The sequence below is a fragment of the Aristolochia californica genome, unplaced genomic scaffold (genome assembly GCF_029961685.1).
Source record: "Aristolochia californica isolate CCGP_79_NKW_82.1479 unplaced genomic scaffold, dmAriCali1.0.hap1 SCAF_11, whole genome shotgun sequence".
Classification (NCBI taxonomy): Eukaryota; Viridiplantae; Streptophyta; class Magnoliopsida; order Piperales; family Aristolochiaceae; genus Aristolochia; species Aristolochia californica.
Window position 1 is genome coordinate 19,394,994 of NW_027181782.1, and position 27,527 is coordinate 19,422,520.

Consider the following 27,527-nt stretch of genomic DNA (forward strand, 5'->3'; position numbering starts at 1 on the left):
CCCCGACGATTGCAAAACCTAATAATTACAGACACTCTTTGGAATTATCTCTCTCAACTTTTGTGCATTGTGCATTTCAATTTTAGATGTATACTTTTTTCTAAAGTCAAAACTTCGAGTTTTCGTTCTCCCTTCATCTCGTAAACAAAAAAGGCAAAAAGATCTCAACATAATAAAAATTTAGAGTTAATGTATGGAAAAATTTTTAAGCAATAACAAATGTTAGTAATGAAAATTTATTCACACACCACAAATGAACACAAAAGTTATGTCATCCTAGTTTGGGAAATTCCACTTGTTCTACCCAAATAGCTTGGAATTTTATAAGAACGAGATTTCTTCTACACATGTTTTAAAAATGGATATGCATGCTTGAAACATGTTCAATATGCAAATGACCAATGGATCCAAACCTTTTAAAGAGAATAACAGACGTTCATTAAATTCTCAAGTGAACGTGTGGTGGGATATTTACCCGAGTCAAACAAGCCATTATTTTGCCTATTTAAAAAAAGCTGACCTAACAATCATAGATGAATGTAAAGTTATTTATCACATGTAACAGGCTATATTTTTGTAAGAAATGACTTATGGATTGGGAGACAACACTCCGTTAAAATCCCCCGCCTCCCCCATTTCCATGACTATTGCAAAACCTAAGATATAAAAACTAAAAAGAGTTTACAATCCCTAAAAATTACAGACACTCTTTGGAATTATCTCTCTCAACATTTGTGCATTGTGCATTTCCATTTTAGATGTATACTTTTTTCATAAATCAAAACTTTTAGCTTTCACTCTCCCTTCATCCCGTAAAAAAAAAACCAAATAGATCAGAACAAAATGAAAATTTTAGAGTTTATGTATGGAAACATTTTTAAGAAATAAAAAATTTATGTAATGAAAATTTATTCACACACTTCAAATGTAGACAAAAGTTGTATTATCCCAGTTTGGGAAATTCCACTACTTCAACTCTAATAGCTTGGAATTTTTTTCTTCTACACATGTTTTAAAAGTGTATATGCATGCTTGAAACATGTTAAAGATGAAAATGACCAATGGATCCAAACCTTTTAAAAAGAGTAACAGAAGTTCATTAAATTCTCAAGTGAACGTGCGGTGGGATATTTACCTGAGTCAAACTAGCTATTATTTTTTCTATATACAAAAATCTGACCTAACAATCATAGATGATTGTAAAGTGATTTATCACGCGTAATGAGCTATATTTTTGAAAGAAATGACTTATGGATTGGGAGTCAACAATCAGTTAAAAATACATGGCCTCCCCCTTTTCCCCAACGATTGCAAAACCTAATATATAAAAATTAAAAATAATTTACAATCCCTATAAATTACAGACACTCTTTCGAATTATCTCTCTCAACATTTGTGCATTGTACATTTCCATTTTAGATGTACACTTATTTCTAAAATCAAAACTTTGAGTTTTCGCTTTCCTTTCATCCCGTAAACAAAAAGGTAAATAGATCACAACAAAATGAAAATTTTAGAGTTAATGTATGAAAAAATTTTAAAACAATAAAAAATTTAAGTAAAGAAAATTTATTCACACACCACAAATGAACAGAAAAGTTTTGTTATCCAAGTTTGGGAAATTCCACTAGTTCAACCCCAATCGCTTGGAATTTTATAAGAAAGTGATTTCTTCTACACATGTTTTAAAAATGGATATGCATGCTTGAAACATGTTAAAGATGCAAATGACCTATGGATCCAAACCTTTTAAAGATAATAACAACCGCTCATTAAATTCTCAAGTGAAGGTGTGGAGGGATATTTACCCGAGTCAAACAAGCCATTATTTTGCCCATTTAAAAAAAGCTGACCTAACAATCATAGATGATTTTAAAGTGATTTATCACATGTAACAGCCTATATTTTTGTTAAAAATGACTTATGGATTGGGAGTCAACATTTAGTTAAAAATCCCCCGCCTCCCCCATTTCCCCGACGATTTCAAAACCTTAGATATAAAAACTAAAAAGAGTTTACAATCCCTAAAAATTATAGACACTCTTTGGAATTATCTCTCTCTATATTTGTGCATTGTGCGTTTCCATTTTAGATGTATACTTTTTCTTAAATCAAAACTTTTAGGTTTCGATCTCCCATCATCCCGTAAACATAAAAGGCAAATATATCACAACAAAATGAAAGTTTTAGAGTTCATGTATGGAAACAATTTAAAGAAATAACGAATTTAACTAAAGAAAATGTATTCACACACCTCAAATGTACACAAAAGTTTTATTATCCAAGTTTTGGAAATTCCACTACTTCAACCCTAATAGCTTGGAATTTTATAAGAAAGAGATTTCTTCTACACACGTTTTAAAAGTGGATATGCCTGCTTGATAGATGTCAAAGATGCAAATAACCAATGGATCCAATCCTTTTACTGAGAATAACAAACGCTCATTAAATTCTCAAGTGAACGTGCGATGGAATATTACCTGAGTCAAACAAGCCAATATTTTTCCCATTTACAAAAAGTTGACCTAACAATCATAGATGATTGTCAAGTGATTTATCATTCCTGATGGGCAAAAATTTTCTAAGAAATGATTTATGGATTGGGAGTCAACACTCAGTTAAAAATCCCCCGCCTCCCCCTTTTCCCCGACGATTGCAAAACCTACTATATGAAAACTAAAAAGATTTTACAATCCATAAAAATTAAAGACAGTCTTTGGAATTATGTCTCTCTACATTTCTACATTGTGCATTTCAATTTTAGATATATACTTTTTTCTTAAATAAAAATTTTAAGTTTTCGCTCTCCCTTCATCCCCTAAACAAAAAATGCAAATAGATCACAACAAAATGAAAATTTTAAAGTTTATGTATGGAAAAAATTTAAACAATAACAAATGCAAGAAAAGAAAATTTATTCATATACCACAAATGAACACAATAGCTTGGAATTTTATAAGAAAGAGATTTCTACTACACATGTTTTAAAAATGGATATGCATGCTTGAACCTTGTTAAAGATGCAAATGACCTATAGATCCAAACCTTTTAAAGAGAATAACTGACGCTCATTAAATTCCCATGTGAACGTGTGTTGGGATATTTACCTGAGTCAAACAAGCTATTATTTTGCCTATATACAACAGGCTGACCTAACAATCATAGATGATTGTAAAGTGATTTATCACACATAACGGGCTACATTTTTGCAAGAAATGACTTATGGATTGGGAGTCAACACTCAATTAAGAACCCCCCCCCCCCCCCCCCCCCCCCCCGCCTCTCACCTTCCCCAACGATTGCAAAACCTAATACATAAAAACTAAAAAGAGTTTACAATCATTAAAAATTATAGACACTCTTTTGAATTTTCTCTCTCTATATTGCTGCATTGTGCATTTCCATTTTAGATTTATACTTTTTTCTTAAATCAAAACTTTGAGTTTTTGCTCTCCCTTCATCCCGTTAACAAAAAAGGCAAATGGATCACATCAAAATGAAAATTTTAGAGTTTGTTTATGGTAAAAATATAAAACAATAACAAATGTTAGTAAAGAAAATTTTTCACACACCTTCAAATGAACACAAAAGTTTTGTTGTCCCAGTTTGGGAAATTCCACGAGTTCAACCCTAATAACTTGAAATTTTATAAGAAAGAGATTTCTTCTTCAGATGTTTTAAAAATGGGTATGCTTGCTTGAAACATGTTAAAGATGCCAATGACCTATAGATCCAAACCTTTTAAAGAGAATAACAGACGCTCATTAAATTCTCAAGTGAACATCTGGTGGGATATTTACCCGAGTCAATCAAGCCATTATTTTGCCCATTTAAAAAAAGCTGACCTAAATATCATAGATGATTGTAAAGTGATTTATCACGTGTAACGGGCTATACTTTTTTTAAGAAATTACTTAAGGATTGGTAGTCAACACTCAGTTAAAAATTCCCTGCCTCCCCCTTTTCCCCGACGAATGCAAAACCTAATATACTAAAACTAGAAAGAGTTTATATTCTCTAAAAGTTACAGACTCTTTTTGGAATTATCTCTCTCTGCATTGGTGAATTGTGCATTTCCATTTTATATGTATACTTTTTTTTTACATGAAAACTTTGAGTTTTCACTCTCACTTCATCCAATAAACAAAAAAGGCCAATAGATCACAACAAAATGAAAATTTTAGAGTTTTTTTATGGAAATTTTTTTTAAAAAAACTAATGTACGTAAAGAATATTTATTCGCACACCACAAATGAACAAAAAAGTTTTATTATCCCAGTTTGGGAAAATCTACTAGTTCAACCCTAATAGCTTGGAATTTAAAAAGAAAGAGATTTCTTGTACACATGTTTTAAAAGTGGATAGGCATGCTTGAAATATGTCAAAGATGCAAATCATGTGGATCAAAACCTTTTAAAAAGAATAACTAACACTCATTAAATTCTCAAGTGAACGTGCGATGGGATATTACCCGAGTCAAACAAGTCATTACAGACACTCTTTGGAATCATCTCTCTCTACATTTGTGCATTGTGCATTTCCGTTTTAGATGTATACTCTTTTCATAAATCAAAACTTTGAGTTTTCGCTGTCCCTTCATCATGTGAACAAAAAAGGCAAATAGATCACAAAAAAATGAAAATTTTAGAGTTTATGAATGAAAAAATTTTAAAACAATAACAAATGTAAGTATAGAAAATTTATTCACACACCACAAATGAACCCAAATGACTTGTTCTCCAAGTTTGGGAAATTCCAGTAGTACAAGCCCAATAGCTTGGACTTTTATAAGAAAGAGATTTCTTCTACACATGTTTTAAAAATGGATATGCATCCTTGAAACATGTTAAAGATGCAAATGACCTATGGATCCAAACCATTTAAAGAGAAGAACAAACGCTCATTAAATTCTCAAGTGAACGTGCGGTGGGATATTTACCCGAGTCAAACAAGCCATTATTTTGCGCATTTACAAAAAGCTGAAAAAACAATCATAGATGATTGAAAAGTGATTTATCATGCGTAACGGGCTATATTTTTGTAAGAAATGACTTATGGATTGGGAGTCAACACTCAGTTAAAAATTCCCCGCCTCCCCCTTTTCCCCGACGATTGCAAAACCTAATATACAAAAACTAAAAAGATTTTAAATTTTCTAAAAATTACAGACACTCTTTGGAATTATCCCTCTCTACATTGGTGCAAGTGCATTTCATTTCTAGATTCATACTTTTTTCTTAATGGAAGCTTTGAGTTTTCGCTCTCCCTTTTTCCAGTAAACAAAAAAAGAAAACTGATCACAACAAAATGAAAATTTTAGAGTTTATGTATGGAAAAATTATAAAACAATAACAAATGTTAGTAAAGAAAATTTATTCACACACCACAAATGAACACAAAACTTTTGTTCTCCCAGTTTGGGAAATTCCACTAGTTCAACCTTAATAGCTTGAAATCTTATAAGAAAGAGATTTCTTCTACACATGTTTTAAAAATGAATATTCATGCTTGAAACATGTTGAAGATGCAAATGACCTAAAGATCAAAAACTCTGAAAGAGAATAATAGACGCTCATTAAATTCTCAAGTGAACGTGTGGTGGGATATTTACCCGAGTCAAACAAGCCATTATTTTGCCCATTTATGTAAAGCTGACCTAACAATCATAGATGATTGTAAAGTGATTTATCACGCGTAATGGGTTATATTTTTGTAAGAAATTACTTATGGATTGGGAGGCAACACTCAGTTAAAAATCCCCCGCCTCCCCCTTTTCCTCGACGATTGCAAAACCTAATACACAAAAACTAAAAAGAGTTTATATTCGCTAAAAATTATAGACACTCTTTGAAATTATTTCTCTCTACAATGGTGAATTGGGGATTTCTATTTTAGATGTTTACTTTTTTCTTAAATCAAAACTTTAAGTTTTCGCTCTCCCTTCATCCCGTAAACAAAAAAGGCAAATAGATCACAACAAAATAAAAATTTTAGAGTTTATGTATCAATTTTTTTTTAAAAATAACAAATGTAAGTAAAGAATATTTATTCACACACCACAAATGAACACAAAAGTTTTGTTATCCCACTTTGGGAAAATCTACTAGTTCAACCCTAATAGCTTGGAATTTAATAAGAAAGAGATTTCTTCTACACATGTTTTAGAAGTGGATATGCATTTTTGAAATATGTTAAAGATGAAAATGACCAATGTATCCAAACCTTTTAAAGAGAATAACAAATGCTCAAAAAATTCTCAAGTCAACTTACGGTGGGATATTACCCGAATCAAACAAGCCATTATTTTGCCCATTTACAAAAAGCTGACCTAACAATCATAGATGATTATATAGTGATTTATCACTTGTAACGAGTTATATTTTTGTAAGAAATGATTTATGGTTCGGGAGTCAACACTCAGTTAAAAATCCCTCACCTCTCCCTTTTCCCCGACGATTGCAAAACCTAATATATAAAAACTAAAAAGAGTTTACAATACAGACACTCTTTGGAATTATCTCTCGCTACATTTGTGCATTGTGCATTTCCATTTTAGATATATACTCTTTTCATAAATGAAAACTTTGAGTTTTCGCTATCCCTTCAACCCGTAAACAAAAAAGTCAAATAGATCACAAAAAAATGAAAATTTTAGAGTTTATGTATGGAAAAATTTTAATGCAATAACAAATGTACGTAAAGAAAATTTATTCACACACCTCATATGAACACAAAAGTTTTGTTATCCACTTTTGGAAATTCCACTAGTTCAACCCTAATAGCTTGCAATTCCATTACAAAAAAATTTCTTCTACACTTGTTTTAAAAATGGATATGCACGTTTGAAACATGTTAAAGATGCAAATGACTAATGGATCCAAACCTTTTAAAGAGAATAACAGACGCTCAATAAATTCTCAACTGAACGTACGGTGGGATATTTACCCGAGTCAAACAAGCCATTATTTTTCCCATTTATAAAAAGCTGACCTAATAATCATAGATGATTGTAAAGTGATTTATCACGCATCACGGGTTTTATTTTTGTAAGAAATGACTTATGGATTGGGAGTCAACACTCAGTTAAATATCCCCCACCTCCCCCTTTTCCCTAACGATTGCAAAACCTAATATAAAAATTAAAAAGAGTTTACAATCTCAAAAAATTACATACACTCTTCGGAATTATCTCTCTCTACATTGGTGCACTGTGCATTTCCATTTTAGATGTATACTTTTTTCTTAAATCAAAATCTTGAGTTTTCGCTCTCGCTTTATCCCGTCAACAAAAAGGGCAAAAAGATCACAACAAAATGAAAATTTTAGAGTTTATGTATGGAATTTTTTTTAAAAAATAACAAATGTTAGAAAAGCAAATTTATTCACAAACCACAAATGAACACAAAAGTTTTGTTTTCCAACTTTGGGAAATTCCACTAGTTCAACCCCAATAGCTTGGAATTTTATAAGAAAGAGATTTCTTGTACACATGTTTTAAAAATGGATATGCATGCTTGGAACATGTTAAAGATGCAAAAAATCCTATGGATCCAAACCTTTTAAAGAGAATAACAGACGCTCATTAAATTCTCAAGTGAACGTGCGGTGGGATATTTACCCATGTCAAACAAGCCATTATTTTTCCCATTTAGTAAAAGCTGAACTAACAATCATAGATGATTTTAAAGTGATTTATCATGCTTAATGGGTTATATTTTGTTAAGAAATGGCTTATGGATTGGGAGTCAACACTCGGTTAAAAAACCCCAGCTTTCCCCTTTTCCTCGACGATTGCATAACCTAATATGTAAAAACAAAAAAGAGTTTACAATCGTTAAAAATTACAGACACTCTTTGGAATTATCTCTCTCTTCATTGGTGCATTATGCATTTCCATTTTAGGTGTATACTTTTTTCACTTTAAGTGTTCGCTCTCCCTTCATCCCGTAAACTAAAAAGTCAAAAACATCATAACAGATTGAAAATTTTAGAGTTTATGTATGGGAAAAAAATTTTAAAAAACAAAAGTAAGTAAAGAATATTTATTCACACGCCACAAATGAACACAAAAGTTTTGTTATGCCAGTTTGGTAAATTCCACTAGTTCAACCCTAATAGCATGGAATTTTATAAAGAAGAGATTTCTTCTACACATGTTTTAAAAGTGGATATACATGCTTGAAACATGTTAAAGATGCAAATGACCTATGGTACCAAACCTTTTAAAGAGAACAACAAACACTCATTAAATTATCAATTGACTTTCCGGTGGGATAATACCCAAGTAAAACAAGACATTATTTTACCCATTTACAAAACGCTGACCTAACAATCCTAGATGATTGTAAAGTGATTTATCACGTGTAACGGGCTATATTTTTGGAAGACATGATTTATGGCTTGGGAGTCAACACTGAGTTAAAAATCCCCTGTCTCCCCCTTTTCCTTGACGATTGCAAAACCTAATATATAAAACCTAAAAAGAGTTTAAAATCCCTAAAAATTATAGACACTCTTTGGAATTATCTCTCTCTATATTTGTGCATTGTGTATTTCCATTTTAGATGTATACTATTTTCTTAAATCAAAACTCTTAGATTTCGCTCTCCCTTCATCCGAAAAAAAAAGGCAAATAGATCACAACAAAATGAAAATTTTATAGTATAAGTATGGAAAAATTTTAAAAAAATAACAAATTTAAAAAAAAAACTTATTCACGCACCATAAATGAACACAAATTTTTTGTTATCCAAGTTTAGGAAATTCCACTAGTTCAACCCCAATAGCTTGGAATTTTTAAGAAAGAGATTTGTTCTTCACATGTTTTAAAAATGGATATGCATGCTTGAAACAAGTTAAATATGAAAATGACCTATGGATCCAAACCTTTTTAAGAGAATAAAAAATGCTCATTAAATTCTCAAGTGAATGTGCTTTGGGATATTTCTGGAGTAAACGAAGCCATTATTTTTCCATTTACAAAACGCTGACCTAACAATCATAGATGATTTCAAAGTGATTTATCACGTGTAACGGGCTATATTTTTGTAAGAAATGATTTATGGCTTGGAAGTCAACAGTCAGTTAAAAATCCACCTCCTCCCCCTCTTCCCCAACGATTGCAAAACCTAATATATAAAACCTAAAAAGATTTTATAGTCCCTAAAAATTACAGATACTCTTTGGAATTATCTCTTTCTACATTTGTGCATTGTGCATTTCTATTTTCGATGTATACTTTTTTCTTAAATCAAAATTTTGAGTTTTCGCTCTCCCTGCTTCTCGTAAAAAAAATTGGCAAATAGATCACAACAAAATAAAAATTTTATAGTTTCAGTATGGAAAAAATTTAAAAGAATAACAAATGTAAGTAAAGAAAATTTATTCACACACCACTAATGAACACAAAAGTTTTGTTATCCAAGTTTGGAAAATTCCTCTTGTTCAACCCCTATTGCTTGGAATTTTATAAGAAAGAGATTTCTTCTACAGATGTTTTAAATTGAAATGACCTACGGATCCAAACCATTAAAAGAGAATAACAGACACTCATTAAATTCTCAAGTGAACGTTCGGTGGGATATTTACCTGAGTCAAAAAAGCCATTATTTTGCCCATTTACAAAAAGTTGACCTAAAAATCACATGTGATTGTAAAGTGATTTATCACACGTAAAGGGCTATATTTTTGTAAGAAATGACATATGGATAGGGAGTCAACACTCAGTTAAAAATCCCCTGCCTCCCCCTTTTCCTCGACGATTGCAAAACCTAATATATAAAACGAAAAAGAGTTTACAATCGCAAAAAATTCCAAACACTCTTTGGAATTATCTCTTTCTACATTGGTGCATTGTGCATTTCCATTTTAGATGTAAACTTTTTTCTTAAATCTAAACTTTGATTTTTCTCCCTTCGTTTACCCCGTAAAAAAAAAGGCAAATAGATCACAACAAAATGAAAATTTTAGAGTTTATATATGGAAAAAATTTTAAAAAATAACTAATTTAAGTAAAGAAAATTTATTCACACACCACAAATAAACACAAAATTTTTATTATCCCAGTTTGGAAAATTCCATTAGTTCAACTTTAATAGCTTCAAATTTTATAAGAAAGAGATTTCTTCTACATATATTTTAAAAATTGCTATGCATGCTTGAAACATGTTAAAGATGCAAATGACCTATGGATCCAAACCTTTTAAAGAGAATAACAGACGTTCATTAAATTCTCAAGTGAACGTGCGGTGGGATATTACCCGAGTCAAACAAGCCATTATTTTGCCCATTTACAAAAAGCTGACCTAACAATCATAGATCATTGTAAAGTGATTTATCACGCTTAACGGGCTATATTTTTTTAAGAAATGACTTATGGATATGGAGTCAACACTCAGTTAAAAATCCCCTCCCTCCCCCTTTTCCCAGACGATTGTAAAACCTTATATATAAAAACAAAAAAGAGTTTACAGTTGCTAAAAATTACAGAGACTCTTTGGAATTATCTCTTTCTACATTGGTGGATTGTGCATTTCCATTTTAGATGTATACTTTTTTCTTAAATCTAAACTTTGAGTTTTCTCTGTCCCTTTATCCCGTAAACAAGAAAGGCAAATTGATCACAAAAAAATGAAAATTTTAGAGTTTAAATAAGGAAAAAATTTAAAACAATAACAAATGTATGTACATAAAATTTATTCACACACTACAAATGAACACAAAAGTTTTTTATCCCAGTTTGGGAAATTCCGCTAGTACAACCTTAATAGCTTGAAATTTTATTAGAAAGAGATTTCTTCTACAAATGTTTTAAAAGTGGATATGCATGCTTGAAAAATGATAAAGATGCAAATGACCTATTGATCCAAACATTTTAAAGAGAATAACAGACGTCCACTCAAGTGAATATGCGGTGGGATAATATCCGAGTCAAACGAGCCATTATTTTTCTCATTTACAAAAACGTTGACCTAACAATCATAGATGATTTTAAAATGATTTATCTCATGTAACGGGCTATATTTTTTTAAGAAATGACCTATGGATTGAGAGTCAACACTCAATTAAAAATCCTCGCCTCCCCCTTTTCCCCGACGATTGCAAAATCTAATATATAAAAACTAAAAAGAGTTTAAAATCTCTAAAAATTACAAACACTCTTTGAAAGTATCGTTCTCTATGTTGGTGCATTGTGTATTGCCATTATAGATGTATACATTTTTGTTCCATCAAAATTTTAATTTTTCGCTCTCCCTTCATCCCGTAAACAAAAAAAGCCCAATAGATCCCAACAAATATCAAAATTTTAGAGTTTATGTATGGAAATTTTTTTAAAAAAATGACAAATGTAAGTAATGAATATTTTTTCACCCACCACAAATGAACACAAAAGTTTTGTTATCCCAGTTTGGGAAATTCCACTAGTTCAACCTTAATAGCTTGGAATTTTATAAGAAAGAGTTTTCTTGTACACAAGTTTTAAAAATGGATATGCTTTCTTCAAACATGTTAAAGATGCAAATGACCTAAGGATCTAAACTTTTTAAAGTGGATAACAGACATTCATTAAATTCTCAAGTAAATGTGCAGCGGGAAATTTACCCAAGTCAAACAAGCCATTATTTTGCCCATTTACAAAAAGCTGACCTAACATTCAAAGATGATTGTAAAGTGATTTACCATGCGTAACGGGCTATATTTTTGTAAGAAATGACTTATGGATTGGGAGTCAACACACACTTAAAAATCCCCCGACTCCCCCTTTTTCCCAACGATTGCAAAACATAATATATAAAAACTAAAAAGATGTGAATTTCCATTTTAGATGTATACTTTTTTCTTAAATCAAAACTTTGAGTTTTCGCTCTGTATTTATCCCGTAAACAAAAAAGGCAAATAGATCACAACAAAATAAAAAATTTAGAGTTTACGAATGGAAAAATATTTAAAAAATATCAAAAGTTAGAACAGAAATTTTATTCACACACCACAATTGAACACAACAGCTTTGTTAGCCATGTTTGGGAAATTCCGCTAGTTTAACCCCAATAGCTTGAATTTTATAAGAAAGAGATTTCTTCTACACATGTTTTAAAAATGGATATGCATGCTTGAAACATGTTATAGATGCAAATGACCTATGGATCCAAACCTTTTAAAGGGAATAACAGACGCTCATTAAATTCTCAAGTGAACGAGCGGTGGGATATTTACACGAGTCAAACAAGCCATTATTTTTCCCATTTACAAAAAGTTGAACTAACAATCATAGATGATTTTAAAGTGATTTATCACGTGTAATGGGCAATATTTTTGTAAGAAATGACTTATGGTTTGTGAGTCAACACTCAGTTAAAAATCCCCCGCCTTCCCCTTTTCTCCGACAATTGCATAACCTAATATGTAAAAATAAAAAAGAATTTACAATCGTTAAAAATTATAGACACTCTTTGGAATTATCTCTCTCTACATTGGTCCATTGTGGATTTCTATTTTAGACGTATACTTTTTTCTTAAATCACAACTGCAAGTTTCCGCTCTTCCTTCATTCCGTAAACAAAAAAGGTAGATAGATCACAACAGAATGAAAATTTTAGAGTTTATGTAAGGAAAAAATTTACAGTAAAAACCAATGTTAGTAAAGAATATTTATTCACACACCACAAGTGAACACAAAAGTTTTGTTATCCTAGTTTGGTAAATTCCACTAGTTCAACCCTAATAGCATGGAATTTTATAAGAAAGAGATTTCTTCTACACATGTTTTAAAAGTGGATATACATGCTTGAAACAATGAAAAGATTCAAATTACCCATGGATCCAAACCTTTTAAAGAGAATAACAGACACTCATTAAATTATCAATTGAACATTCGGTGGGATAATACCCAAGTAAAACTAGCCATTATTTTGCCCATTTACGAAAAGCTGACCTAACAATCATAGATGATTGTAAAGTGATTTATCACGTGTAACGAACTATATTTTTCCAAGAAATGATTTATGGCTAGGGAATCAACACTAAGTTAAAAATCCCAGCAATACCCTTTTCCCCGATGATTGCAAAACCTAATATATAAAAACTAAAACGAGTTTACAATCCCTAAAAATTACAGACACCGTTTGGAATTATCTCTCTCTACATTTGTGCATTATGCATTTCCACTTTAGATGTATACTTTTTTCTTATATCTAAACTTTGAGATTTCGCTCTCCCTTCATCCGTAAAAAAAAAAAGGCAAATAGATCACAACAAAATGAAAATTTTATAGTATAAGTATGGAAATTTTTTTAAAAAATAACAAATGTTAAAAAATAAAATTTATTCACACACCACAAATGAACACAAAAGTTTAGTTATCCAAGTTTGGGAAATTCCACTTGTTCAACCCCAATCGCTTGGAATTTTATAAGAAAGAGATTTCTTCTACACCTGTTTTAAAAATGGATATGCATGCTTGAAACAAGTTAAAGATGCAAATGACCTATGGATCCAGACCTTTTTAGGAGAATAACAAACACTCATAAAATTCTCGAGTGAACATGCGGTGGGATATTACCTGAGTAAAACAAGCCATTATTTTGCCCATTTACAAAAAGGTGACCTAACAATCATAGATGATTGCAAAGTGATTTATCACGTGTAACGCGCTATATTTTTGTAAGAAATGATTAATGGCTTGGGAGTGAACACTCAGTTAAAAATCCACCTCCTCCCCCTCTTCCCCAATGATTGCAAAACCTAATATATATAAACTGAAAAGAGTTTACAATCCCTAAAAATTACAGACACTCTTTGGAATTAATTATCTCTACATTTGTGCATTGTGTATTTCCATTTTAGATGTATACATTTTTTTATAAATCAAAATTTTGAGTTTTCTCTCTCCCTTAATCCAGTAAAAAAAAAGGCAAATAGATAAGAACAAAATGAAAATTTTATAGTTTAAGTATGGAAAAAATATAAAACAATAACAAATGTAAGTAAAGAAAATTTATTTACACACCACAAATGAACACAAAAGTTTTGTTATTCCAGTTTTGGAAATTCCACTAGTCCAACCTTAATAGCTTGGAAATTTATAAGAAAGAGATTTCTTCTATACATGTTTTAATAATGGATAGGCATGCTTGAAACATGTTAAAGATTCAAATGAGCTATGGATCCAGACCTTTTAAAGAGAATAACAGACGTCTATTAAATCTCAAGTGAACGTGCAGTGGGATAAAACCCGAGTCAAACAAGCCATTATTTTTCTCATTTACAAAAAATCTGACCTAACAATCATAGACGATTGTAAAATAATTTATCACGCGTAACGGGCTATATTTTTTTAAGAAATGACCTACAGATTGAGAGTCAACACTCAATTAAAAATCCCCGCCTCCCCCTTTTCCCCGACGACTACAAAACCTAATATATCAAAACTAAAAAGAGTTTAATCGCTAAAAATTACTGACACTCGTTGGAAGTATCTCTATCTATGTTGGTCCATTGTGCATTTCCTTTTTAGATGTATACTTTTTTGTTAAATCAAAACTTTATCATCCCGTAAACAAAAAAGGCCAATAGATCACAACAAAATGAAAATTTTAGAGTTTATGTGTGGAAATTTTTTTAGAAAATAACAAATGTAAGTAAATAATATTTTTTCACTCACCACAAATGAACACAAAAGTTTTGATATCCCAGTTTGGGAAATTCCACTAGTTCAACCTTAATAGCTTGGAATTTTATAAGAAAGAGTTTTCTTGTACACATGTTTTAAAAATTGATATGCTCTCTTTAAACATGTTAAAGATGCAAATGACCTAAGGATCAAAAGCTTTTAAATAGAATAATAGACACTCATTAAATTCTCAAGTAAACGTGGGGTGGGATATTTACCTGAGTCAAACAAGCCATTATTTTGCCCATTTACAAAAATCTGACCTAACAATGGTAGATGATTGTAAAGTGATTTACCATGTGTAACGGGCTATATTTTTGTAAGAAACGACTTATGGATTGGGAGTCAACACTCACTTAAAATTCCCCGACTCCCCGTTTTCCCTGACGATTGCAAAACCTAATATATAAAAACTAAAAAGAGTTTACAATCTCTAAAAATTATAGACACTCTTTGGAATTATCTCTCTTTAAATTGGTGCATTGTGAATTTCCATTTTAGATGTATATTTTTTTCTTAAATCAAAACTTTGAGTTTTCGCTCTCCATTTATCCAGTAAACAAAAAAGGCAAATAGATCACAACAAAATAAAAATCTTAGAGTTTATGTATGGAAATTTTTTTTAAAAATATCAAATGTTAGAACTGAAAATTTATTCACACACCACAAATGAACACAACAGTTTTGTTATCCAAGTTTTGGAAATTCCACTAGTTCAACCACAATAGCTTGGAATTTTATAAGAAAGAGATTTCTTCTACACATATTTTAAAAATGGATATGCATGCTTGAAACATGTTAAAGATGCAAATGACCTATGGATCCAAACCTTTTAAAGGGAATAACAGACACTGATTAAATTCTCAAGTGAACGTGCGGTGGGATATTTACTCGAGTCAAACAAGCCATTATTTTTCCCATTTACAAAAAGTTGACCTAACAATCATAGATGATTGTAAAGTGATTTATCAAGAGTAACGGGCTATTTTTTTGTAAAAAATGACTTATGGTTTTGGAGTCAACATTAAATTAAAAATCCCCCGCCTTCCCCTTTTCCCCAACGATTGCATAACCTAATATGTAAAAACAAAAAAAGAGTTTACAATCGTTAAAAATTATAGACCCTCTTTAGAATTATCTCCCTCTACATTGGTGCATTGTTGATTTCCATTTTAGACATATACTTTTTTCTTAAATCACAACTTCAAGTTTTCACTCTCCTTTCATCCCGTAATCAAAAAAGGCAAATTGATCACAACAGAATGAAAATTTTAGAGTTTATGTATGGAAATTTTTTTTAAAAAAAACTAATGTTAGTAAAGAATATTTATTCACACACCACAAGTGAACACAAAAGTTTTGTTATCCCAGTTTGGTAAATTCCACTAGTTCAACCCTAATAGCATGGAATTTTATTAGAAAGAGATTTCTTCTACACATGTTTTAAAAGTGGATATACATGTTTGAAACAATGTAAAGATTCAAATGACCTACGGATCCAAACCTTTTAAAGAGAATAACAAACACTCATTAAATTATCAATTGACGTGTGGTGGGATAATAGCCAAGTAAAACAAGCCATTATTTTGCCCATTTACAAAAAAATGACCTAACAATCAGAGATGATTGTAAAGTGATTTACCACGTGTAATGAGCTATATTTTTTTCAGAAATGATTTTTTGCTAGGGAATCAAAACTAAGTTAAAAATCCCCGCCTCCCCCTTTTCCCCGACGATTGCAAAACCTAATAAAGAAAAACTTAAAAGAGTTTACAATCCCTAAAAATTACAAACACACTTTGGAATTATCTCTGTCTACATTTGTGCATTATGCATTTCGATTTTAGACGTATACTTTTTTTTTAAATCAAAACTTTGAGATTTGGCTCTCCTTTCATTCGTAAAAAAAAGGCAAATAGATCACAACAAAAAGAAAATTTTATAGTTGGAAAATGTTTTTAAAAATAACAAATGTTAAAAAATAAAATTTATTCACACACCACGAATGAACACAAACTTTTGGTAATCCAAGTTTTGGAAATTCCACTAGTTCAACCCCAATAGCTTGGAATTTTATAAGAAAGAGATTTCTTCTACAACTGTTTTAAAAATGGATATGCATGCTTGAAACAAGTTAAAGATGCAAATGACCTATGGATCCAGACCATATTTAGAGAATAACAAACACTCATTAAATTCTCAAGTGAATGTGCTGTGGGATATTACCCGAGAAAAACAAGCCATTATTTTGCCCATTTATAAAAAGCTGACCTAACAATCTTAGATGATTGATAAGTGATTCATCATGTGTAACGCACTATATTTTTGTAAGAAATGATTAATGGCTTGGGAGTGAAAACTCAGTTAAAAATCCACCTCCTCCCCCTCTTCCCCAATGATTGCAAAATCTAATTTATAAAAACTGAAAAGAGTTTACAATCGCTAAAAAATATAGACATTCTTTGGAATTATCACTTTCTACATTTCTGCATTGTGCATTTCCATTTTAGATGTATATTTTTTCAGAAATAAAAAATTTGAGTTTGCGCTCTCCCTTCTTCCCGTAAAAAAAAGGCAAATAGATTACAACAAAATGAAAACTTAATAGTTTAAGTATGAAAAAAATTTAAAACAATAACAATTGTAAGTAAAGAAAATTTATTCACACACTAGAAATGAACACAAATGTTTTGTTATCCAAGTTTTGGAAATTCCACTAGGTCAACCCCAATTGCTTAAAATTTTATAAGAAAGAGATTTCTTCTACACATGTTTTAAAAATGAATATGCATGCTTGAAAAATGTTAAAGATTCGAATGACCTATGGATCCAAACCTTTTAAAGAGAATAACAGACGCTAATTAAATTCTCAAGTGAACGTGCGGTGGGATATTCACACGAGTCAAAAAAGCCATTATTTTGCCCATTTACAAAAAGCTGACCTAACAATCACAGGTGATTGTAAATTGATTTATCACACGTAATGGGTTATATTTTTTTAAGAAATGACTTATGGATTGGGATTCAAGACTCAGTTAAAAATCCCCCGCCTCCCCCTTTTCCCCGACGGAAAAATCAAATATATAAAAGCAAAAAAGTGTTTAAAATCACTAAAAATTATAGACATTATTTGGAATTATCTCTTTCTACATTGGTACATTGTGCATTTCCATTTTAGATATATACTTTTTCATAAATCTAAACTTTGAGTTTTCTCTCTCCCTTTATCCCGTAAACAAAAATGGCAAATAGATCACAACAAAATGAAAATCTTAGAGTTTATATAAGGAAATAAGTTAAAACAATAACAAATGTATGTAAATAAAATTTATTCACACGCGTCAAATGAACACTAAAGTTTGGTTATCCCAGTTTGGGAAATTCCACTAGTTCAACCTTAATAGCTTCAAATTTTATAACAAAGAGATTTCTTCTACACATGTTTTAAAAATGGATATGCATGCTTGAAACGTGTAAAAGATGCAAATGACCTATGGATCCAAACCATTTACAGAGAATAACAGACATTCATTAAATTCTAAAGTGAACGTGTTGTGGGATATTACCTGAGTCAAACAAGCCATTATTTTGCCCATTTAAAAAAAGCTGACCTAACAATCATAGATGATTGTAAAGTGATTTATCACGAGTAACGGGCAATATTTTTTAAAAAATGACTTATGGATTGGGAGTCAACACTCAATTAAAAATCCCCCTCCTCCCCCTGTTCCCCTACGATTGCAAAACGTAATATATAAAAACAAAAAAGAGTTTACAATCGCTAAAAATTCTAGACACTCTTTGAAATTATCTCTTTTTACATGGGTGCATTATGCATTTCCATTTTAGATGTGTACTTTTTTCTTAAATCTAAACTTTGAGTTTTCTCTCTCCTTTTATCCTGTAAACAAAAAAGGCAAATAGATCACAACAAAATGAAAATTTTAGAGTTTATATAAGGAAAATATTTAATACAATAAAAAATGTAAGTAAAGAAAATTTATTCACACACCACAAATGAACACAAAAGTTTTGTTATCCCAGTTTGGGAAATTCCACTAGTTTAACCTCAATAACTTGAAATTTTATAAGAAAGAGATTTCTTCAACACATGTTTCAAAAATGGATATGCATGCTTGAAACATATTAAAGACGCAAATCACCTATGGATCCAAACCTTTTAAAGAGGATAACAGACGTTCATTAAATTCTAAAGTGAACATGCGGTGGGATATTACCCAAGTCGAACAAGCCATTATTTTTCCCATTTACAAAAGGCTGACCAAACAATCATAGATGATTGTAAAGTGATTTATCACGTGTAACCGGATATATTTTTTTAATAAATGACTTATGGATTGGGAGTCAACACTCAGTTAAAAATCCCCCGCCTCCCCCTTTTCCCCAACGATTGCTAAACCTAATATATATATAAAAAAAGGAGTTTACAATTGCTTAAAATTATAGACACTCTTTGGAATTATCTCTTTCTACATTGGTGCATTGTGCATTTCCATTTTAGATGTATAATTTTTTCATAAATCTAAACTTTGAGTTTTCTCTCTCTCTTTTTCCCGTAAACAAAAAAGGCAAATATATCACAACAAAATGAAAATTTTAGAGTTTATACAAGGAATTTTTTTTTAAAAATAAAAAATGTAAGTAAAGAAAATTTATTCACACACCACAAATGAACACAAAATTTTTGTTATCCCAGTTTGGGAAATTCCACTAGTTCAACCTTAATAGCTTGAAATTTTATACGAAAAAAATTTCTTCTAGACATGTTTTAAAAATGGATATGCATGCTGGAAACATGTTGAAGATGCAAATGACCTATGGATCCAAACCTTTTAAAGAGAATAACAGGCGTTCATTAAATTTTCAAGTGAACGTGCGGTGGGATATTTACCCGAGTCATACAAGCCATTATTTTTCCCATATACAAAAAGCTGACCTAACAATCATAGATGATTGTAAAGTGATTTATCACACGTAACGGACTACATTTTTGTAAGAAATGAATTATGGATTGGGAGTCAACACTCAGTTAGAAATCCCCCGCCTTCCTCTTTTCCCTGATGAATCATAAACCTAATATATAAAAATTAAAAAGAGTTTACAATCCCTAAAAATTACAGACACTCTTTGGAATTATCGCTCTCTTCATTTTTTCATTGTGCATTTCCATTTAAGATGTATACTTTTTTCTTAAATCAAAACTTTGAGTTTTTACTCTCCCTTCATCTCGTAAATAAAAAAGGTAAATTGATGACGACAAAATGAAAATTTTAGAGTTTATGTATGGAAAATTTTTTAAAGAAATAACAAAAGGAAGTAAATAAAATTTATTCACACAATACAAATGTACACAAAAGTTTTGTTATCCCAGTTTGGAAAATTCCACTAGTTCAACCCTAATAGCTTAGAATTTTATAAGAAAAATATTTCTTCTACACATGTTTTAAAAGTGGATATGCATGCTTGAAACATGTTAAAGATATAAATGACCTATGGATCCAAACCTTTGAAAGAGAATAACAAACGGTCATTAAATTCTCAGGTGAACGTGCGGTGGGATATTTACCCAAGTCAAACAAGCCATTATTTTGCCCATATAAAAAAAGCGGACTTAACAATCATACATGATTGTAAAAATATTTCTCACTCGTAACTGGCTATATTTTTGTAAGAAATGACTTATGGATTGGGAGTCAACGCTCAGTTAAAAATCCATCGCCACTCCCTTTTCCCCGACGATTGCCAAACCTAATATATAAAAACTAAAAAGATTTTAAAATCCCCAAAAATCACTCTTTAGAATTATCTCTCTCTGAATTTGTACATTGTGCATTTCCATTTTAGATGTATACTTTTTTCTTAAATAAAAACTTTGATTTTTCGCTCTCCCTTCATCCCATCAACAAAAAAGGCAAAAAGATTTCAACAAAATAAAAAATTTAGAGTTTATGTGTGGAAAAAATATAAAGCAATAACAAGTGTAAGTAAAGAAAATTTTTTCACACACCACAAATGAACACAAAAGTTTTCTTATCCCAGTTTGGGAAATTCCACTGGTTCAACCCTAATAACTTGGAATTTTATAAGAAAGAGATATCTTCTACGCACGTTTCTAAAATGGATATGAATGCTTCAAACATGTTAAAGATGGAAATGACCAATGGATCCAAACCTTTTATAAAAACGCTCATTAAATTCTCAAGTGAACGTGCGGTGGGATATTTACCAGAGTCAAAAAAGCCATTACTTTGCCCATTGACGAAATGCTGATCAAACAATCATAGATGATTGTAAAGAGATTTATCACATGTAATGGGCTATATTTTTGTAAGAAATGACTTATGGATTGGGAGTCAACACTCAGTTAAAAATCCCCCACCTCCCCCTTTTCCCTGACGATTGCAAAACCTAATTTATACAAACTAAAAAAAGTTTACAACCCCTAAAAATTATAGACACTCTTTGGAATTATCTCTCTCTACATTTGTGCATTGTGAATTTCCATTTTAGATGTATAGTTTTTTCATAAATAAAAACTTTGACTTTTCGCTCTCCCTTCTTCCCGTAAATTAAAACGGCAAATAGATCGCAACAAAAAGAAACTTTTAGAGATTATGTATGGAAAAAATTTAAAGCTATAAAAAATGTAATTAATGAAAATTTATTCACACACCACAAATGTACACAAAAGTATTGGTATCCCAGTTTGGGAAATACCACTAGTTCAACCCTAATAGCTTGAAATTTTATAGGAAAGAGATTTCTTCTACACATGTTATAAAAATGAATATGCATGCTTGAAACATGTTATCGAGCCAAATGACCTTTGCATCCAAACCTTTTAAAGAGAATAAAACAAGCTGATTAAATTCTCAAGTGAACGTGCGGTAGGATATTTATCCGAGTCAAGCTAGCCATTATTTTGCCCAATAACAAAAAACTGACTTTACAATCATAGATGATCATAAAGTGATTTATCACCCGTAATGTGCAAATTTTTTTGTAAGAAATGACATATGGATTGGGAGTCAACACTCAGTTAAAAATCACTCGCCTCTCCATTTTCCCCAACGATTGCAAAACCTAATATATAAAAACTAAAAAGTGTTTACAATCCCTAAAAATTACAGACAATCTTTGGAATTATCTCTCTCTACATTTTTGCATTGTGCATTTCCATTTTAGATGTATATTTTTTCTTAAAACAAAAATTTGAGTTTTTGCTCTCCCTTCATCCCGTAAAACAAAAAGGGAAATAGATCACAACAAAATGAAAATTTTAGAGTTTATGTATGGAAAAAATTTAAAGCAATAACAAATGTAAGTAAAGAAAATTTATTTACACACCACAAATGTACACAAAAGTTTTATTATCCCAGTTTGGGAATTTCCACTAGTTCAACCCTAATAGCTTGAAATTTTATAAGAAACAAATTTCTTCTACACATGTTTTAAAAATGGATATGCATACTTGAAACATGATAAAGATGCAAATGACCTATGGATCCAAACCTTTTAAAGAGAATAACGTACGCTCATTAAATTCTCAAGGAAATATGCGGTGGGATATTTTCCCGAGTCAAACAAGCCATTATTTTGCCCATTTACAAAAAGGTGACCAATCAATCATAGATGATTGTAAAGTGACTTATTACACGTATCAGGATACATTTTTGAAAGGAATGACTTTTGGATTGGGAGTCAACACTCACATAAAAATCCCCCACCTTCTCCTTTTCCACGAAGATTGCAAAACCTAATATATAAAAACTAAAAAGAGTTTCAAGCCCTAAAAATTACAGACCCTCTTTGGAATTATCTCTCTCCACATTTGTGCATTGTTCATTTCCATTTTAGATGTATACTTTTATCTTAAGTATAAACTTTCAGTTATCGCTCTCCCTTCATCCGTAAACAAAAAAGGCAAATAGATCACAACAAAATGAAAATTTTAGAGTTTATGTATGGAAAAAATTCAAAACAATAAAAAATGTAAGTAAAGAAAATTTTTTCACACACCACAAATGAACACAAAAGTTTTTTATCCCAGTTTGGGAAATTCCACTAGTGCAACTCTAATAGTTTGGAATTTTAAAAGAAACGGATTTGTTATACACATGTTTTAAAATTGGATATGCATGCTTGAAACATGTTAAAGGTGCAAATGGCCTATGGATCCAAACCTTTTAAAGAGAATAACAAACGCTCATTCAATTTTCAAGTGAACGTGCAGTGGGATATTTACACGCGTCAAACAAGCCATTATTTTGCCCATTTACAAAAAAGCTGACCTAACAATCATAGATGATTGTAAAGTGATTTGTCACACGTCACATGCAATATTTTTTTAAGAAATGACTTATGGATAGGGAGTCAACACTTAGTTAGAAATTGCATGCCTCTCCCTTTTCCCCGACGATTGTAAAACCAAATATATAAAGACTAAAAAGAGTTTAATATCCCTAAAAATTACAGACACTCTTTGGAATTATCTCTCTCTACATTTTTTTGTTGTGCATTTCCATTTTAGATGTAATATTTTTAGAGTTTATGAATGGAAAAAATTTAAAACAATAACAAATGTACGTAAAGAAAATTTATTGACACACCACAAATGAACACAAAAGTTTTTTTATCCACATTTGGGACATTCCACTAGTTCAACCCTAATAACTTGGAAATTTATAAGAAAGAGATTTCTTTTACACATGTTTTAAAAATGGATATGCATGCTTGAAACATGCTAAAGATGCAAATGACCTATGGATCCAAACTTTTAGAAGAGAATAACTATCGCTCATTAAATTCTCAAGTGAAGATGCGATGGGATATTTACCTAAGTCAAACAAGCCATTATTTTGCCCATTAAAAAAAGTTGCCCTAACAAGCAAGATGATTGTAAAGTGATTTATCACGTGTAACCGGCTAAATTTTAGGTGTCAAATGACTTAAGGATTGGGAGTCAATAATCACTTAAAAATCCCCATCCTCCCGTTTTTCCCCGGCGATTGCAAAACCTAATATATAAAAACAAAAAAGAGTTTACTATCCCAAAAAATTACAGACACTCTTTGGAATTATCTCTCTCTACATTTGTGCATTGTGCATTTCCATTTTAGATGTATACTTTTTTCTTAAATAAAATATTTGAGTTTTCACTCTCCCTTCATCCCATAAAAAAAAGGCAAATAGATCACATCAAAATGAAAATTTTACAGTTTATGTGTGGATTAAATTTAAAGCATTAAAAAATGTAAGTAAATTAAATTTATTGACACACCACAAATGAACACAAAAGTTTTGTTATCCCATTTTGGAAAATTCCACTAGTTCAACCCTTATGGCTTGATATTTTATAAGAAAGAGATTTCTTCTACACATGATTTAAAAATGGATAGGCATGATTTAAACATGTTAAAGATGTAAATGTCCTATGGATTCAAACCTATTTAAGATAATAACAAACACTCATTAAATTCTCAAGTGAACGAGCGGTGGGATATTTTCCCGAGTCAAACAAGCCATTATTTTGAACATTTACAAAAAGATGACCTAACAATCATAAATGATTGTAAAGTGATTTATCATGCGTAACTGGTAATATTTTTGTAAGAAATGACTTATGGATTGTGAGTGAACACTTAGTTAAAAATCCCTCGCCTCCCCCTTTTCCCCGATGATTGCAAAACCTAATATATAAAAACTAAAGAGAATTTACAATCCCTAAATATTACAGACACTCTTTAGAATTATCTCTTTCTACCTTTGTGCATTGTGCATTTCCATTTTAGATGTATACTTTTTTCTTAAATCAAAACATTGAGTTTTTTATTTCCCTTCTTCCCGTAAACAAAAAAGGCAAGTAGATCGCAACAAAATGAAAATTTTAGACTTTATGTATGGAAAAAATTTTAAGCGATAAAAAATGTAAGTAAAGACAATATGTTCACACACCATAAATGAACACAAAAGTTTTGTTATCCAGTTTGGAAAATTTCTCTAGTTCAACCCTAATAGCTTGGAATTTTATAAGAAAGAGATTTCTTCTACACATGTTTTAAAAATTGATATGCATGCTTTAAACATGTTAAAGATGCAAATGACCTATGGATCTAAACCTTTTAAAGAGAATAACAAACAGTCATTAAATTTTCAAGTGAACATGTGGTGGGATATTTACCCGAGTCAAACAACCCATTATTTTGCCCATATACAAAGAGCTGACCTAACAATCATAGATGATTGTAAAGTGATTTATCACATGTAAGTGGTTATATTTTTGTTAGAAATGACTTATGGATTGGGAGTCAACATACTTAAAAATCCCTCGCCTCCCGCTTTTCCCCATTGATTGCAAAACCTAATAAATAAAAACTAAACAGAGCTTACAATCCCTAAAAATTAGAGACACTCTTTGGAATTATCACTCTCTACATTTTTGCATTGTGCATTCCCAATTTAGATGTATACTTTTTTCTTAAATCGAAAGTTTTAGTTTTCGCTCTCCCTTCATCCCGTAAATAAAAAAGCCAAATAGATCACAACAAAATGAAAATTTTAGAGTTTATGTATGGAAATATTTTTAAGCAATAACAAATGTAAGTAAATAAAATATATCCACACACCAAAATGAACATAAAAGTTATGTTATTCTAGTTTTGGAAATTCTACTAGTTCAACCCCAATAGCTTGGAATATTATAAGAAAGAGATTTCTTCAACACATGTTTTAAAAATGAATACGCATGCTTCAAACTAGTTAAAGATTCAAATGACCTATGGATCCAAACCTTTTAAAGAGAATAAGAAATGCTCATTAAATTCTCAAGTGAACGTGCGGTGGGAAATTTACCCGAGTCAAACAAGTAATTATTTTGCCCATTTACAAAAACCTGACCTAACAATCATAGATGATTGTAAAGGGATTTATCACCCGTAACGGGATATATTGGGGAAGAAATGACTTATGGATTGGTAGTAAAGACTCAATTAAAAATCCCCCGCCTCCCCCTTTTCCGCAACGATTGCAAAATAAAATATATAAAAACTAAAAAGACTTTAAAATCCCTAAAAATTACAAACACTCTTTGGAGTTATCTCTCTCTAAATTTGTGCACTGTGCATTTCCTTTCAACATATATACTTTTTTCTTAAATCAAAACCTTGAATTTTCGCTCTCCCTTCATCCCGTAAACAAAAAAGGCAAATAGATCACAACAAAATGAAAATTTTACAGTTTATGTATGGAAAAAATTTAAAGCAACAACAAAAGTAAGTAAAAAAAATTTATTCACGCACCACAAATGTACTCAAAAGTTTTGTTATCCCAGTTTGGGAAATTCCACTAGTTCAACCCCAATAGCTTGGAATATTATAAGAAAGAGATTTCTTCAACACATGTTTTAAAAATGAATACGCATGCTTCAAACTAGTTAAAGATTCAAATGACCTATGGATCCAAACCTTTTAAAGAGAATAAGAAATGCTCATTAAATTCTCAAGTGAAGGTACGGTGGGATATTTTCCCGAGTTAAACAAGACATTATTTTGCCCATTTACAAAAACCTAACCTAACAATCATAGATGATTGAAAAGTGATTTATCACCCGTAACGGGCTATATTTTTTTCAGGAATGACTTAAGGATTTGGACTCAACACTCAGTTAAAAATCTCCCGCCTGCCCCTATTCCCCAACGATTGCAAAACCTAATATATATATAATAACAAAGAGTTTACATTCCTAAAAATTAAAGACACTCTTAGGAATTATCTCCCTCTACATTTGTGCATTGTGCATTTCAATTTTAGATGTATACCTTTTTCTTAAATCAAAACTTTGAATTTTTGGCCTCCCTTCATCTTGTAAATAAAAAGGCAAATAGATCACAACAAAATGAAAATTTTAGAGTTTATATCTGGAAAAAATTTAAAAAAAAAATGTAAGTAAAGAAAATTTATTCACACACCACAAATAAACACAAAAGTTTGGTTATCCCAGTTTGGGAAAATCCACTAGTTCAACCCTAATAGCTTGGAATTTTAAAAGAAAGAGATTTCTTCTACACATGTTTCAAAAATGGATTTGCATGCTTGAAAAATGTTAAAGATGCAAATGACCTATGGATCCAAACCTTTTAAAGAGAATAAGAAACGCTCATTAAATTCTCAAGTGAACGTGCGGTGGGATATTTACCCGAGTTAAACAAGCCATTATTTTGCCCATTTAAAAAAAACTGATGTAACTATCATAGATGACTGTAAAGTGATTTATCACCCGAACCGTGCTATATTTTTTTAAGAAATGACTTATGGATTGGGAGTCAACTCTCTGTTAAAGATCCCTCGCCTCCCCCTTTTCCCCAACTATTGAAAAACCTAATATAAAAAAACATAAAAGAGTTTACGATCCCTAAAAATTACAAACACTCATTGGAATTATCTCCCTCTACATTTTTGCATTGTGCATTCCATTTTAAATGTATACTTTTTTATTAAATACTAATATTTAGTTTTCGCTCTCCCTTCATCAAAAAGGCAAATAGATCACAACAAAATTAAAATTTTAGATTTTATATCTGGAAAAAATTTAAAACAAAAAGAAATGGAAGTAATGGAAATTTATTCACACACCACAAATGAACACAAAAGTTTGGTTATCCCAGTTTGGGAAAATCCACTAGTACAACCCTAATAGCTTGGAATTTTAAAAGAAAGAGATTTCTTCTATACATGTTTCAAAAATCGATATGCATGATTGAAACATGTTGAAGATAAAAATGACCTATGGATCTAAACCTTTTAAAGAGAATAACACAGGCTCATTAAATTCTCAAGTTAA